The sequence below is a fragment of the Cucumis sativus genome, chromosome 6 (assembly GCF_000004075.3).
Source record: "Cucumis sativus cultivar 9930 chromosome 6, Cucumber_9930_V3, whole genome shotgun sequence".
Lineage (NCBI taxonomy): Eukaryota > Viridiplantae > Streptophyta > Magnoliopsida > Cucurbitales > Cucurbitaceae > Cucumis > Cucumis sativus.
In genome coordinates this window covers 16644873-16660499 of record NC_026660.2, presented here as the reverse complement: position 1 = coordinate 16660499, position 15627 = coordinate 16644873, and the positions used below count along the sequence as shown (strand labels likewise).

Below are 15627 nucleotides of genomic sequence, written 5' to 3'. Positions count from 1 at the left end.
CTTGCTAGCCTTTGATATGTTTTCAATGCACCATGATGTCCCCCTATCTGGCTGTTATGGAATTCAGCTAATAATAAAGTAATATCAGGTGAATCCTCCTCCTTGTAGCGAATATCCCTCTGGAGCTTGTTGTCCATTTATCAAGGATAGTCGAATATTGTTAAGAGATTCATTTCCAGCCACTTGATCGATGAAAACTGAAGGGTTTAGCCCGCCCACAATACTTACGAGGCCCAATTCAAATACCGGTGGTAATCTCTATAAGGCATCGGCTGCTTTGTTTTCCAATCCTTTCTTGTACTCAATCACAAAATCATACCCCAATAGTTTAGCGATCCATCTCTGATATTCTCCCCCGATAGCCCGTTGTTCAAGAAGAAACTTCAAACTTTTCTGATCTGTACGCACCACAAAAGGCTTACCCAATAGATATGGTCGCCATTTTTGAACAGCCAGCACTATTGCCATAAGCTCCCGTTCATAAACAGCCTTAAACCTATGGGTAATAGGTAAAGCTTGACTGAAAAAGGCCACTGGTCGTTGATTTTGCATTAGGACAGCCCCAATACCCACACCCGAAGCATCAGTTTCCAGCACAAAACTTTGTGAAAAATCAGGAATACCTAGCATCGGGACAGACATCATTGCTGACTTTTAACTGCTGAAATGCGTTCTCGGTCGTCTCATTCCACTTAAAGTTACCTTTTTTTAACAGTTGTGTCAAGGGGGGCAGCACAATAGAACCGTAGTTTGCAACAAATTTCTGATAATACCCCGTTAGCCCCAAAAAACCCACCTAGCTCCTTCACGTTCTTGGGTGCTTGCCATTTAACCATCGCTTCTATTTTGTTGGATCCGCTGCCACCCCCTCTGAAGAAATAACATGGCCCAAGTATTCAATTTTGTCAACCGCAAATTGGCATTTTTAAAGTTGGCTACCAGTTGATGAGCTACTGGAGTTTCCAAAACCATTGCCAATTGGTGCAAATGCTCGTCCAAGGACTTGCTGTAAATTAAGATGTCATCAAAGAAAACCAAAACAAACTTGCGTAAATATGGGCGAAGAACATCACTCATGATTGATTGGAATGTTGCCGGAGCGTTTCAACCCAAACAGCATCACAAGGAATTCATAGGGCCCCTCGTGGGTTCGAAACGCTGTTTTGTGAACATCGGCTGCCCGCACCCGAATTTGCTGATAACCTAACTTAAATCAATTTTGGAGAATATGGTTGCCCCAAATAATTTGTCTAACAGTTCATCAACAACGCAAAATCAACGCAAAATCACGTTTTGGCCCAAATAATTTGCTGATAACCTAACTTAGACACGTTTTGAGCATGTTTTAGGTCGTTTCGTTATGAGGTTCCTTCTTTTTTCGCATTTAGAAACCGGTGGAAGAAGCCCGTATTCTCATCATCCGAAGAAAGCCAATTGAGTTTACTCTTCTGAATAAATTACGCTCTTCGTTTTGATAAATACTAAGTAATTCCGCTTGCAAAGCAACTCTAGAATTCAACTCTTCTTGATTTAATCCAATCAACTCAGCCACAGAATCATATTTTTCTAATTTTGACATCAAGGATTTCTCTGTTTTTTTTTACCTTAGCTTGCGCAGCAATATTCCAAGCTTTTACTGCCAATTTAACTGATCTCAACTGCTCATGAAGAATGAAACCAGCCCATCCCTGGAAGTTAGAGTTGCTCACTGTTTCAACAATAATCTGATTAGAATCACTGGACACCAACCAGCTGTTACAAAACCGAAAAGGAGAGGGACCCCAAAGAAAAGAACCAGCCTCCAAGAATAAAGGAAAGTGATCCGAGAAGATGCGTGCTTTTCGAGAAACCCGAGAATTTTCACCCTCCAACTTGGTATGTTTTTCCTCATATTTTCCTCCCATCATCGTCCAATCACTGACATCAACCATGCTGTCAACTCACTTGATGATCCTTCTAGTACTTCTTCCATCGTTGTCTTCCCTTTGATCATTCCTTCAATATATTTCAACAGTGTTTCTGGTTGCTGTTGTTGCTTCTCAGCCTGTACTCCTAACCTCTCAATACTCTTCGCCAAAGATGACACGTTTTCCTTGATTGTTGGCAAATTATGTAATTCTGCTCGAATGCCGGATATTTCTTGATCTACCATTTCCAACTTTTCCTCAATTCGCTTTTGAGCCATGATATAGAACTTCACAGATTCGATTTCTCCGATACCAAAATGATAGAACACCAAATAGTGTGTTCTACTAATTTATTAATCAGCCAAACATGTTCTAACACAGTCTTGAAAACAAAGTACTCGACAATTTGGAAGACAGGAAAGCCCTAGAAGAGTGAATATCACGCTTTGGAGAATGCGAAATGGACTATGAACTGTGCAGAAGTTTTGCAAATGAAACCTCCCTTTCTCAGTTTATCTCCTCATGTTTGTCCCTTGTGTTTGCATGCTTTAGAAGATTTACATCATATTTTCTTCTCCTGCCTACATGCAAAGAAGTGTTGGTTTTGGCTTACTTGGCTATCTTCATTTGAATTGGGTTTTCGACTATAGATTTAGGAGAACGCGGTCCAGCTTATTTCATGTCCCATTCTCAAGAAGAAACCAAGATTGATTTGGTTAAATGCAGTAAAGGCCATTTTACCAGAAGAATTTTGTTTGAACATAATCAACTAACAATTTAACTGATCTCAACTGCTCATGAAGAATGAAACCAGCCCATCCCTGGAAGTTAGAGTTGCTCACTGTTTCAAATAATCTGATTAGAATCACTGGACACCAACCAGCTGTTACAAAACCGAAAAGGAGAGGGACCCCAAAGAAAAGAACCAGCCTCCAAGAATAAAGGAAAGTGATCCGAGAAGATGCGTGCTTTTCGAGAAACCCGAGAATTTTCAAAACAAATATCCCACATCTGATTTATGAAGAATCAGTCTAATAATGATCTTCAAGGAGAATTACCGTCTCTAGACCAAGTGAACCTTCCATTTTGTAATGGAATTTCCATGAGAGAAACCACTATCTGATCGTAATTCTAATTATTTACTTGGCCTTGTTTCTTTGTAGGCAGTGATAGAAAATACCAGAGCAAATGATATACACAAGCGAGTTCCCTTTTTAGTACCGTTTACTAGCAAGGTTAAGATTTTCACTGTAAGCAAGTTATTTTTTTGGTTTCCTTATCCACAATATTGAATTTCTTGGATGACTGTTAGTTATAGAAATATGTAAGATATTTTTTATTTATGGTTACTTTCTCTATAACTCATTTCACAGACACAACTAGCAGCAGCTAGGCAAAGGAATGGATCTCTTGCTGTTTTTGCCAGAAACCGGTTTAGAATTCGACGAAATCATATATTGGAAGATGCTTTCAGTCAGATGAGTGCATTGTCTGAAGTTGATCTTCGAGGATCGGTAATTTCAGACTTCCATGATTTATGAAAAATGAAATTGTTATCTTACTTTTTTCTATCTTTTTCTTTGCCCTCGTGAAAACGACCCCTTCCCTCTTCTGCATCCTATAGTTGCAGAGTTGCTTGTAATTGTTTATTAGTTTTTTCTTGTTTGTGTTGGGTCAATTGCTTCACTTTTCTGCATGCAGATACATGTGTCTTTTGTTAATGAATTTGGAGTTGAGGAGGCAGGAATTGATGGTGGTGGTATTTTTAAAGATGTCATGGAGAACATTACACGGGCAGCCTTTGACGTGCAGTATGGTTTATTTAAGGTTATCACGACATTCCTTATTATTAGCATGGCATGGCTTTGTTAATCCTGTAGTATTATTGGATAACATGAAGCGTGATGAGACAGCCATAGTTGTTTGAAATCGCTTTTCAAAATAAAAATAGTTGTGAGATCACATTTCAATATAAAAATTGGTTGCTTGAAATCTATTTCATAAAATTTCAGTAATATGTGGGTATGTATTGTTCATTTTTTCTAATATAAGTTATTTTCTGCTTGGTAATCCAGCAAATTGCTGACCATTTGCTCTACCCCAATCCTGGTTCGGGAATGAATACATGAGCAACATCTCCAGTTTTTCCATTTCCTCGAAGTTCTTTTGGCAAAGGTATGGCCATAATTCCCAATCATACATGGAATTTACTTTGGTTGATTAGTTTTTTCTTTTTCTGGATAAGGATATCCTGGTCTTGGCCTTATCATGGAAGATTCTTATATATCTTTCACCCCATACTTTGGTTGAATTTTGGAACATCAATGAATCGCCTGACATTCATAAATACAATGTCATAATTTGAAATCTGCTGTCTTCCTACATTATGCATGTTTTTCTGTTATTGAAGTTGCTGCCCGGTTGTGCTAAAAGTTCTCAAGCAGTCATGCTAAAAGATCTCAATCACATTAAATGATTTTTGACAGGATGTTGTTGTTGTCTTACCCTTCTTCCTGTAGGTCATGTTTGAAGGAATTCTTGTTGATATACTTTTTGCAACATTCTTCTTGAGCAAGTTAAAACAGAAGTAAGGTTTTTAAAGATTTACTGTCTTACTGTTTTGTATTTTGTGCTGATCCACTAATCGTAGTATTGATGGTCATGACAATGACTAGTTGCAAGTTACTTGAATTTTTAGGGTTCTAAAAATCTTACATTTTATTATGGGTGCACTGCCTACTAATGAGATTGTCAATTGCTAACTTCCAAATGTTGAATTTGGGATTTCCATGCTACATTCACTTTCTTGATCTGCAATTACAGAGCTACTCTATACTGGAATAAAGTCTCATCTGAACTGTACATTGCTTTTGATGCTGTAATTGCAAAGCTAGGAAATCTTTATGTATAATGCCTTTTTTTTTTATCATTTATTAATGAAAATGAGAAGCCTTTTTATAAGCTGGAGATTACAAGAGTTGTTAAACTAACTTGGGGTTGAGTTAGTTTACTTATAACTAACTCAAGATACAAATTGTTAATTCAAATAACTAATCCTAAACTATAAAAATGGTCATTCAAACACCTCCTCTAGGATAAAACTCAAGAAACATAAAGAAGGGGGATGTTCTACATTAGCTTTTGTCAAGGCTTTAGCCAAAATTTTATTTATCAAATGGTAAGGAAAAATCTGGCAGTGGTAAGATTGGGAGAGTCATTGTAGCCATCTTTAAATTCTCAAAAGCTTCAGCAGCTGCAACAGTCCATTCATATGCTCCTTTCTTCAATAATTGAGTCAAAGGAGCAGCCACACTTCCATAATTCATTACAAATCTTCGATAATATCCTGTCAACCCAAGAAATCCACGAACTTCACGGACATTAGTGGGCACGGGCCATTCTTTGATAGATCTAATTTTCTCGGGATCAACCTCTACACCCTTGCCCGAAATTATATGGCCAAGATACACCCTTGCCCGAGAGTCCATATTTGATTCAACACATACTCAAGCATGTGACAACCTTCTCTTATCGAATTTTATGTTGTTGTTGAATTTAAAGAAATCAAATAATTATCAATCAACTTTTAAAAAATTAAAAATTTGTTTCTAGACATCCATATTCTTACCGATTAAATTCAACTTACATATTCTCTTTTTTACTTAATATCTAAAATTTACATATACTTTAAAATTTATTGGTAGGGATGAATCCTTTCTTAGGAACGTTTTGGGGAGCATGGAGGCTGTTTATTTGAGTTGGAAGCCTGCTGCAAAATCTGTTTTGGAGTTTGTTCGATCTGTCCATGATGATACAAATTTGTTATGATCATACTGCATTTTGAAGTTTTGGGGTATTTTTCTTCCATTTCTTTTCTTCTTCCAATTTCTGCTTATCTTTTATTCTTTCTTCTGTATATTATTTTCTAATGGTCACTTGTTGTGCAATAGCTTTCTTTTAAGTCATTGGCTACTTGTTGTGAAATGGTGTCACTTCTTAGGAACGTTTTGGCGAGCATGGATGCTGTTTATTTTAGTTGGACGCCCACTGCAAAATCTGTTTTGGAGATTGTTCGATCTGTTCGTGATGATACCAATCTGTTATGATCCTATTGCACTTGCAACTTTTAGGGTATTTTTCTTCCATTTCTTTTCTACTTCCAGTTTCATTTTCAATTTCTGCAAATTTTTTAGTTTTTCATATGTATATTGTTTTCCAATGGTCATTTGGTTTCATTTTCAATTTCTGCAAATTTTTTAGTTTTTCATATGTATATTGTTTTCCAATGGTCATTTGTGTGGTGTCTTTCTTGTAAGTCATTGGTTACTTTGTAAAGAGAAACACATTATGCACTATGTCATCGTTCTACTCTTTCTGCAACATTTCCATAAAGAAGCAAGAAAATAGCTAGCAGGCAGATCAAACTTCCTTAAATATTCAATTGGCCATTTCGCCTTTTTGGATTTAACATTCTGCATTTGTGTCGTTACCCTTAAATCTCCTCACATCTCTTTGTTCTTCCAACAATCGTTAAGAAAAATTCCTGTAAACCGAACCCCATGTATTCCCTTTTCTCCTCACTCGCCAGAATTTTGCCCACTCTCCAAACAAAATCATTTCAGCCTTACTTTTGTTCACTACCCATTTCCAAAAATTTCATTTCCCTCTGAAAATCTTTGTCGATGGCCAAACCTGTGGCTGGAACCGAATGTTCTCGATCATGTCCAGTGCTGAACCTCCCGATGGACGGCAAGGATCAAGGGTTAAGGTTGGTTTTTCTATTTTTGTTGGTTAGAGTTCGTGTTCTGTTTTTTTTTACTTTGAGTTAAATCCTTTCTATTTGAAGAAATTAAAGTTATGGGGTGTGATGCATGTTGGCAGGGAGCTGATTCCTTAAAAGTTGGTTAGTGTTCTTGTTCTTTTTTTTTTTTTACCTTGAGTTAGTTACATTGTTTTTTGTAGGGAGCTGAATCCTTTCTTGGGAACGTTTTGGGGAGCATGGAGGCGGTTTATCTGAGTCGGAAGCCCGCTGCAAAATCTGTTTTGGAGTTTGTTCGATCTGTCCATGATGATACAAATTTGTTATGATCATACTGCATTTTGAAGTTGTGGGGTATTTTTTTTCCATTTCTTTTCTTCTTCCAATTTCCGCTTATCTTTTATTCTTTCTTCTGTTTATTATTTTCTAATGGTCACTTGTTGTGCAATATCTTTCTTTTAAGTCATTGGCTACTTGTTGTGAAATGGTGTCACTTCTTAGGAACGTTTTGGCGAGCATGGATGCTGTTTATTTTAGTTGGACGCCCACTGCAAAATCTGTTTTGGAGTTTGTTCAATCTGTTCGTGATGATACCAATCTGTTATGATCCTATTGCACTTGCAACTTTTAGGGTATTTTTCTTCCATTTCTTTTCTACTTCCAGTTTCATTTTCAATTTCTGTAATTTTTTTAGTTTTTCATATGTATATTGTTTTCCAATGGTCATTTGTTGTGTGGTGTCTTTCTTGTAAGTCATTGGTTACTTTGTAAAGAGAAACACATTATGCACTATGTCATCGTTCTACTCTTTCTGCAACATTTTGTAAGGATTCAACTTGCTTACTTCACTATTTCTCCCTTACAATGGCCAAAAACAGAGGTAGCCCTCTGCTATCTTTATTTATATATAGCCAAAATGAGTACAGAAAAACATAAAGATTCAAGAAAAACAAGGAATAATGAAGACAAACCTGTTGGAATTTTTTGTCCTAAAACTCGTAGTTTGTAAATCATATTCTATTCAATAAAGTTGTTATTGAGAAATTAAATATTATAATCTTAAATCCAATAAATCAAAGTTCCAAGGCTATTTTTTGAATAAACTTGAACTTTATGTGTAAACATAAACGTGGATCAAGTTCGAGTATATAGCCTAAATAGTCTATAGTATATGAAATAAAGGTTGGGCGCCTTATTTTGAGAGACTATGGATGCGGCCTACTTTGTAGTACAAACGATGTGATCCTAATCGTTCATGTAGAGACATGAAAGTGGGGGCATCCTATGTAAAATGTTTACATAAGACTGAACCATGAATTAGTCATTTTTACGTCTATAACACCGTTTACTGTTAAACTGACTATCTCAATTATTGATGACCTAGGTAACTTAGTCTTAATCCTGAGTTAACTATGAACTCCTGTTCATACGAGATTATCCTTAGATCTGCATAGGTGAGGGCAGCTCATCAGCGTTGGCCCAATAAGCCTCCCATTTCAGGGTAAGATCGCGGGTGGATAGCTGGGAACATAGGGTACAAGATGGAATTCACTCCTACCCGCTTTAGGGTTAGTAGATAGGTTGCTCTCTTAAGCACTGAATCCAAGTCTTGAACAAGGGGCCCCACCCTCTCATTGGCCCGAGAGGGATTAAGTTTATAGGTTGAACCTTAAACCAATTGTTCAATAGTGGATTAGTGGGACTTAAGGAACAAGATGTAATCTTGGGGGTAAAACGGTATTTGACCCAGCCAAGGTTACGAGCAACCTGTGAAGGATTAACTTACTGATTATGGTTTTATCAAATGGACACAAATATATCTATAGTGAGGGGAGTGCAACTACGGACTTTAGTGGAATGACCCGTTAGTTAACGAATGTTGATTAACTCGGTTTAAAAGAGTTTAGCTAGTTAATCTTGAATCGTGTTGGAGCCCATGATCTATAGGTCCATTAGGTTCCTCTGCTAGCTCATATGGATTAAACTTAGAACAGTGTGATGAAATAAGTCGAATTGTTCGAATAGGGAGAAGAAAGGACAACCGACATATACAGTGATATAATCGTCGGTCTTCTAATTAGAAATTAGAGCTTTATGTTTTACATACTATAAGTATGAATGCGGATTCATAACTAAGAAGCTCGGAATTGGTCAAAAATAGTAAAAAGTCAAAATGTTGACTTTTGACTTTGAAAAGTCAAACTTTGACCGGCCTTATATTCAAATGTGATTTGAATTTTGGAAAAATGAATGCGGATTCATGCTCGCGGAGGTTGGAATTAGTCAAAGACGGACAAAATGGTAAAAAGTCAAAAATATTGACTTTTGACTTAGAAAAGTCAAAGTTTGACTTTTGACTAGAAAAATCTAATGACCATTTTACCCTTGGACTAAGTTAGTGGGAAAATCCAACATTTTGTTGGATAATCCCACTAACTCTTAGTGGGATATGTGGCTATATGAGATATAGACACCTAGCCCACTAAAGTTCCACTAATTGTTAGTGGAATATTAGTGTTGAGATTTGGCAATTGAATTGCATGCATTTTTGCATGTAATTAGGCTATAAATAGAGATGTTTTCAAATGTTGAAGAACTTTTGCCTCTTTTATCATTTTTCATAATCTCAACAAAAGAAAAAAGAAAGCTTCCAATCTCATTTTATCTCCATTACTTTCTACACCAAAATTGGGTCCCACAACCCGGTTCTTTGTCTAGAGGATAACAGTTGAGTACTAGTGGTGGTCTCGGGTAGAATTGGTAAGAAGACATCAAACCTTTTGAAAGCTTCAAAGGTAATACTTCTTAAAACCCTAATTTGATTAGTTTATGGTTACATGTTAATTGTGGCAATTAGGGTAGAAAATCGATTCTTTTTCCGCTGTGCACGACTTAGTTCTATCAAAACCCAGCTTCCTCTAGGGAAAGACTGGATATTCCTCTAGGCTAAGCAGCCGCCAACTTCAGGATAAAAATAAAAGCTACCTCCCCTAGACCTAAAAAACCTATTTATATTCCTTCTCTCATCTTTCTCTTATTTCTGTGCCTGGGCCCCACCTGCACGATCTCCTCCTCTTTTTCCTTCCTCATTATTAATTTGTCCAATTACTTTTCTGCCCCTCCTTTGATATGTATGAATAATTGGAGGTCTTACAATACCCCGAGGCTCCAAGTTCACCTTGTCCTCAAGGTGAAACTGAGGGAACTGCTGATTCAATAGGTAAACTGATTCCCACGTTGCTTCACTGTCTGGTAAGTTCTTCCATTTGATCAGCCACTCATTGCCTCCTTAGCTCCTTGTTCCACCTTATTCCCAGCACGTTTTTCGGCCACAATTGTAGTTCAAAATCCTCAGTTAGTATAGGCTGTTGTTGCTGGACTACATGTTGTTTTCCCAACTTCAGTTTCAGTTGAGACACGTGAAAGACATTGTGAATGGCGGCCTCGGGCGGTAGTTGCAATCGATAAGCGACCTCTCCTATCTCTTCAATAACCTCATACGGCCCATAAAATTTTGGGGATAGCTTTTCACATTTCTTCCGAGCTAGTGATCTTTGTCGATAGGGTCGTAGTTTCAAATACACTTCATCCCCAATTTTGAATTTGAGCTCCCTGCGGTTTCGGTCTGCCATTTTCTTCATTCTATTTTGAGCTATGCATAGGTTTTCCTTCAGTGCATTGAGTGCTAAATCTCTCTCCTTCAACATGACTTCTACGTCATTGTTAGGAGATTGCTTCCATCCATATGACAGCAGTGGCGGGGGAGTTCTTCCAAAAACAGATTGGTAAGGAGTAGTTTTGGTGGATGCGTGGAAGGTTGTGTTATACCATAATTCCGCCCAAGGGATCAGTTTATCCCATTTCTTCGGTTGTTCATTGCAAAAGCATCTCAAATAGGTCTCTAGGCATCTGTTTACCCTCTCGGATTTGTCCATCGGTTTGGGGATGGAATGTCGTGCTTCTCTTCAAAATGGTGCCCATGGTAGTGAACAACTCCTTCCAGAAATTGCTAAGGAAGATCTTATCACGGTCGGTAATAATGGACTTGGGTATTCCATGTTTGCTGACCACTTTTTCCAAAAAAATTGAAGCCACTTGCTTGGCTGTGTACGGGTGTTTCAGAGACAAGAAGTAGGAGTACTTACTTAGGCGGTCGACGACTACCATAATCACGTTGTAACCTCCTGCTATTGGCAGCCCTTCAATAAAATCCATGGTCCAATCCTCCAATATCTTGTCGGGGATAGGAATGGGTTGCAGAACTCCCGCAGGCTTTGTAGCTTCGAACTTATTACGTTGACAAGTGTCACATTCTTCTACATATCTCTTGATATCAGCCTTCATTCCTTTCCAAAATAGTTCCCCACTCATTCTTTTATAGGTTCTCAAGAATCCCGAGTGCCCTCCTAATATGGAATCATGGAACGTGTGTAGAAGACTCGGAATGAGGGAGGAATTTCGCGGCAGCACCATCCTTCCTTTATATAGCAGCCTGCCATTGTTCCACTGGTATTTCCCACCTTGATCCACCTCTCCCTTAAGTTCGGCAATAATTTTCTGAAGTTATTGATCCATTTCAACTTCCTTCGCTATTATCTCTATATCAACTATGCCTGTGGTTGTCATTGTATTTAACTCCACCGAATGGTCCTTCCTTGAGAGAGCATCCGCCACCTTATTCTGCAGACCCGGCTGGTATAAGATCTCAAAGTCATACCCCAAAAGTTTTGTGAGCCACTTTTGGAATTGAGGCTGAACTTCCCTCTGTTCTAACAGAAATTTCAGAGCCTTCTGATCTGAAACAATTGTGAACTTTCTGCCCAGGAGATAATGTCTCCATTTTTGCACCGAAAGGACAACCGCCATCAATTCCCTTTCATAGATCGACTTACCCTGGGCTCTTGGGGACAGTTTCTTGCTGAAGAATGCGATGGGATGACCATTCTGTGATAAAACTGCACCTAAACCTACTCCTGAAGCATCAGTTTCGATTGTGAAGGGCTGAGACCAATCCGGCAATGCTAATACCGGTAAGGTTGTCATTGCTAGCTTCAGCTGGTCAAACGCTATTGTAGCTTCCTTATTCCAATGGAATGCATTTTTCTGAAGTAATTTGGTTAAGGGTGCAGCTATTTCTCCATAGCTTTTCACAAATCTTCTATAATACCCAGTCAGTCCAAGGAATCCCCTCAGCCCAGTTATATCTTTCGGCCGTGGCCAATTTACCATACTGCGAATCTTGTCCTCATCAGCCTCCACTCCTCTGCTGGAAATCAGATGACCCAAATATTGAACTTGGGAATGAGCAATGACAAATTTAGACCTATTTGCAAACAATTCATGGTCCCTCAAGATAGCAAAAACCATTCCTAAATGTTTCATGTGCTCATCTATGTCCACACTATAAACTAGAATGTCATAAAAAAAAACCAGGACACACCTTCGAAGGAATGGTTTGAACACCTCGTTCATGAGAGATTGGAAGGTGGCAGGAGCATTCGTAAGGCCGAAAGGCATCACCAAGAACTCATAATGTCCTTCATGCGTGCGGAAAGCTATTTTCTCCACATCTTCCTCCCTCATCCTAATCTGGTGGTATCCAGATTTAAGGTCTAACTTTGAGAAAACTGTCGCACCATGAAGTTCATCTAAGAGTTCTTCGATCACGGGAATTGGAAATTTATCAGCCACCGTTACTTGATTGAGTTTCCTGTAATCTACACAAAATCTCCACCCTCCATCTTTTTTCTTCACTAAGAGGACCGGGCTCGAATATGGGCTGCGGCTTGGACGAATCACCCCAGCTTGTAACATTTCTAACACCAATTTTTCAATCTCTTCCTTTTGTACATGGCCATACTTATATGGTCTTACATTAATTGGTTTCTGATCGGCCACGGTCAGAATGCGATGGTCTATGGCTCTCCTTGGCGGTAAACCCGTGGGCAACCTAAAGACATCTGCATATTGCTCGAGCAATCGCTGAACCATGGGTAATCCTTCTTCCTTTCCCTTCAATTCAGCTTCTGTTTCCGATTCTCCTTCATAGTTTACTTCATAGTTTTCGAATTCCAAGAGGAATCCTTGGTCCCCGGATTGCCACGTTTTCTCTAAGGTTCTCAATGAACATTCTGACTTCGTTAGAGAAGGGTCACCTTTTAGGATTATTCTTCTACCCTTCATCCAAAACGTCATGGTTAGGGATGGCCAGTGAACCTTCATGGTTCCTGTCGAATCTAGCCATTGCATCCCAAGCACCAAGTCTAACCGTTCTCTAACTCTACCGCTAGGAAATCTGCTACGATTGTTAACTCTTTTAACTTCACCTTCACCCTCTTGCAAATCCCACTTCCTTCACATTGGTTGCCATTCCCAATGGTAACTCCAAAACGAGTTCCCGGATCGATGCTCAGCTGTAGTTCATCTACCAACACTTGGCTGATGAAGTTATTGGTCGCCCCGCTGTCAATCAGAATAACTACTTCCCTTCCGTTCACATGTCCTTTTAATTTCATCGTCCCTTTTGATGTAACTCCCGTGATCAACCTCAATTCAATAGGGTTATCCATATTCAATTCCAGATGATTCAGTTCTATTACTTCGCTTGCCTCATCCTCTGTATCCTCTTCCCTTTTGTGGTCTTCTTCCTCATTTAGTATAAGGAGCATCACTCTCTTTTTTCTCCCTTTACATCGATGGCCTGGGGCGTACTTTTCATTACATCTGAAACAAAGCCCCTTATCCAGCCTTGCTCTAAATTCCGTATCCGACAGCCGTTTAATTGGGGGATCTTTTTCTGGTAATCATTTTTCAATGGAATAGTTACCTGCTTCATCACAAACTCTGTCTTTTTACTTTCTGTCTTCTCATTTTTTCCTTGAAATTTGCTGCTGTTCTCATTCCTTTTGGGCTCAACTATATCCAACTCTTCCATCGCCAGTTTTAATGCTATATTCCTATCATTCACCAGCTGAGCTTCCTTCATACATTCCTCTAAAGTTTGAGGGTGTCTGCTGATTACTTCCGCTTGCAGTGAGGGTTTCCAGACCCGTTAAAAACGCATCCAGCAGAACACTTTCTGCCATGTCCGGGAGGGGGGCTGAGTATGTAACAAACTTCTTAACGTACTCGCTGTATGAGCCTTCTTGCTTAATACGGATTAATCTTGCCCCAAGCTCTGCTGTCCTGTATCATTAAAGAAATCAAACATCCTTTCCTTCAAGTCCTCCCAAGATTCCACCCTCTTTCTACGATTACTCCATCTAAACCAGTCTACCTCTTCCTGTCCAAAACTCACGACTGCTACTTTGACCTTCTCAGCTTCCGGTAAGTCATTTATATCAAAAAAATGTTCTGCTCGGTACGCCCAGGATTCAGGGTTCACCCTGTAAACAGTGGCATTTCTAATTTTTGTACTTACTTCGGTCTGCGCTGCTTCCACCCGACTCGACTGTGGTTCCGGCCTCTTCCAGTTTTCCCTTCAGTTTCAACCTGATGTCGTCCGTAGTCCCTGCTTCTTCTTTTTTCTTAGCACCATGGTTTTCTCTTAGCTCGTCTGTCATTCGATCCATCGATTTCTTCATTTCCAGCATCATCTCCTTCAGACTCATAATTTCCTTTTCAGTACCTTCTACCCGTTCTTCTATCTGTCTTTGAGCCATCAGACGCGTGATCACCCCCAGTGTGGAGGCTCTGATACCAATATGTAAGGATTCAACTTGCTTACTTCACTATTTCTCCCTTACAATGGCCAAAACAGAGGTAGCCCTCTGCTATCTTTATTTATATATAGCCAAAATGAGTACAGAAAAACATAAAGATTCAAGAAAAACAAGGAATAATGAAGACAACCCAGCTTCCTCTAGGGAAAGACTGGATATTCCTCTAGGCTAAGCAGCCGCCAACTTCAGGATAAAAATAAAACCTACCTCCCCTAGACCTAAAAAACCTATTTATATTCCTTCTCTCATCTTTCTCTTATTTCTGTGCCTGGGCCCCACCTGCACGATCTCCTCCTCTTTTTCCTTCCTCATTATTAATTTGTCCAATTACTTTTCTGCCCCTCCTTTGATATGTATGAATAATTGGAGGTCTTACACATTTCCATAAAGAAGCAAGAAAACAGCTAGCAGGCAGATCAAACTTCCTTAAATATTCAATTGGCCATTTTGCCTTTTTGGATTTAACATTCTGCATTTGTGTCGTTACCCTTAAATCTCTCTCACAATCTCTTTGTTCTTCCAACAATCATTAAGAAAAATCACTGTAAGCCGAACCCCACGTATTCCCTGTGCTACCAAGTTTACTTCCAATTTCAAGAGTGCCTTGATCCTTTGATTTACTTCCAATTTTTGGAGGCTGGTTTCAGCACAGGTGTGGTTTCCTTTTTATCATCATCACCTGACAATCTTTTCACGTTTTTTCCAGAAATAGATTTAGCTGATCCCTTCTTTCTCTTGACCTCTGATTGTTTTAAAGAACTCCCCCCACTCTTGCTGGTTCCATCACCCTTCCTAACAGACTGCTTCAATGTCTTAGTTTCAAAATCACTTGTAGTGTCATTAGTTTACATTTACATTTACGTTGAAGATATAATATTACATTTACGTCATTAGTTTTTGGATGAATTGGTGATTTAACATGCTCTAGAGTGGATAGTTTAGGAGGTCTGTTAGACCACCATTGTTATTTTACTTATAATAGAAGAAAGGAAAGTAAGGCACGTTAGTAATCAACACAGTTACTTATTCAAAAGGATGACAGTTATCTAAAACAGGAAGTTAAATGGATGAGAGGGAGATGGGAAAGGGCAGGCAGTTTTTAGTAAAAGGAAGGGCCTGCCAGAATTGTTCTGGTTTTAATTGTAGTATTTTGAATTGTGTTTATTTCTGTTTTGGATTAGGAGGGTTTCTTTGCTTGTTGTTTGTAATTTCTCTGTAATTTTCTTTCTATTGCAACTTT

At 38.8% G+C, this 15627-nt stretch overlaps 3 long non-coding RNA genes across 3 annotated transcripts in view; 2 read left to right on the top strand and 1 right to left on the bottom strand.

Annotated features, from left to right (window-relative positions):
* The first annotated feature begins 3143 nt into the window (after positions 1-3143).
* Positions 3144-15627, top strand: part of LOC116404602 — a 36917-nt gene continuing 24433 nt past the window's right edge. The window contains exons 1-2 of the long non-coding RNA XR_004217547.1: positions 3144-3157; positions 3281-3421. This is a non-coding gene — a long non-coding RNA (uncharacterized LOC116404602). The remainder of the gene's footprint in view (positions 3158-3280; positions 3422-15627) is intronic.
* On the top strand, positions 4029-4769 carry LOC116404603. The gene is made up of 2 exons (XR_004217548.1): positions 4029-4082; positions 4427-4769. It is a non-coding gene; the product is annotated as an uncharacterized LOC116404603 (long non-coding RNA).
* On the bottom strand, positions 7532-9963 carry LOC116404601. Its single transcript, XR_004217546.1, has 2 exons — positions 9575-9963; positions 7532-7637 (listed from the first exon to the last, which is right to left on the bottom strand). It is a non-coding gene; the product is annotated as an uncharacterized LOC116404601 (long non-coding RNA).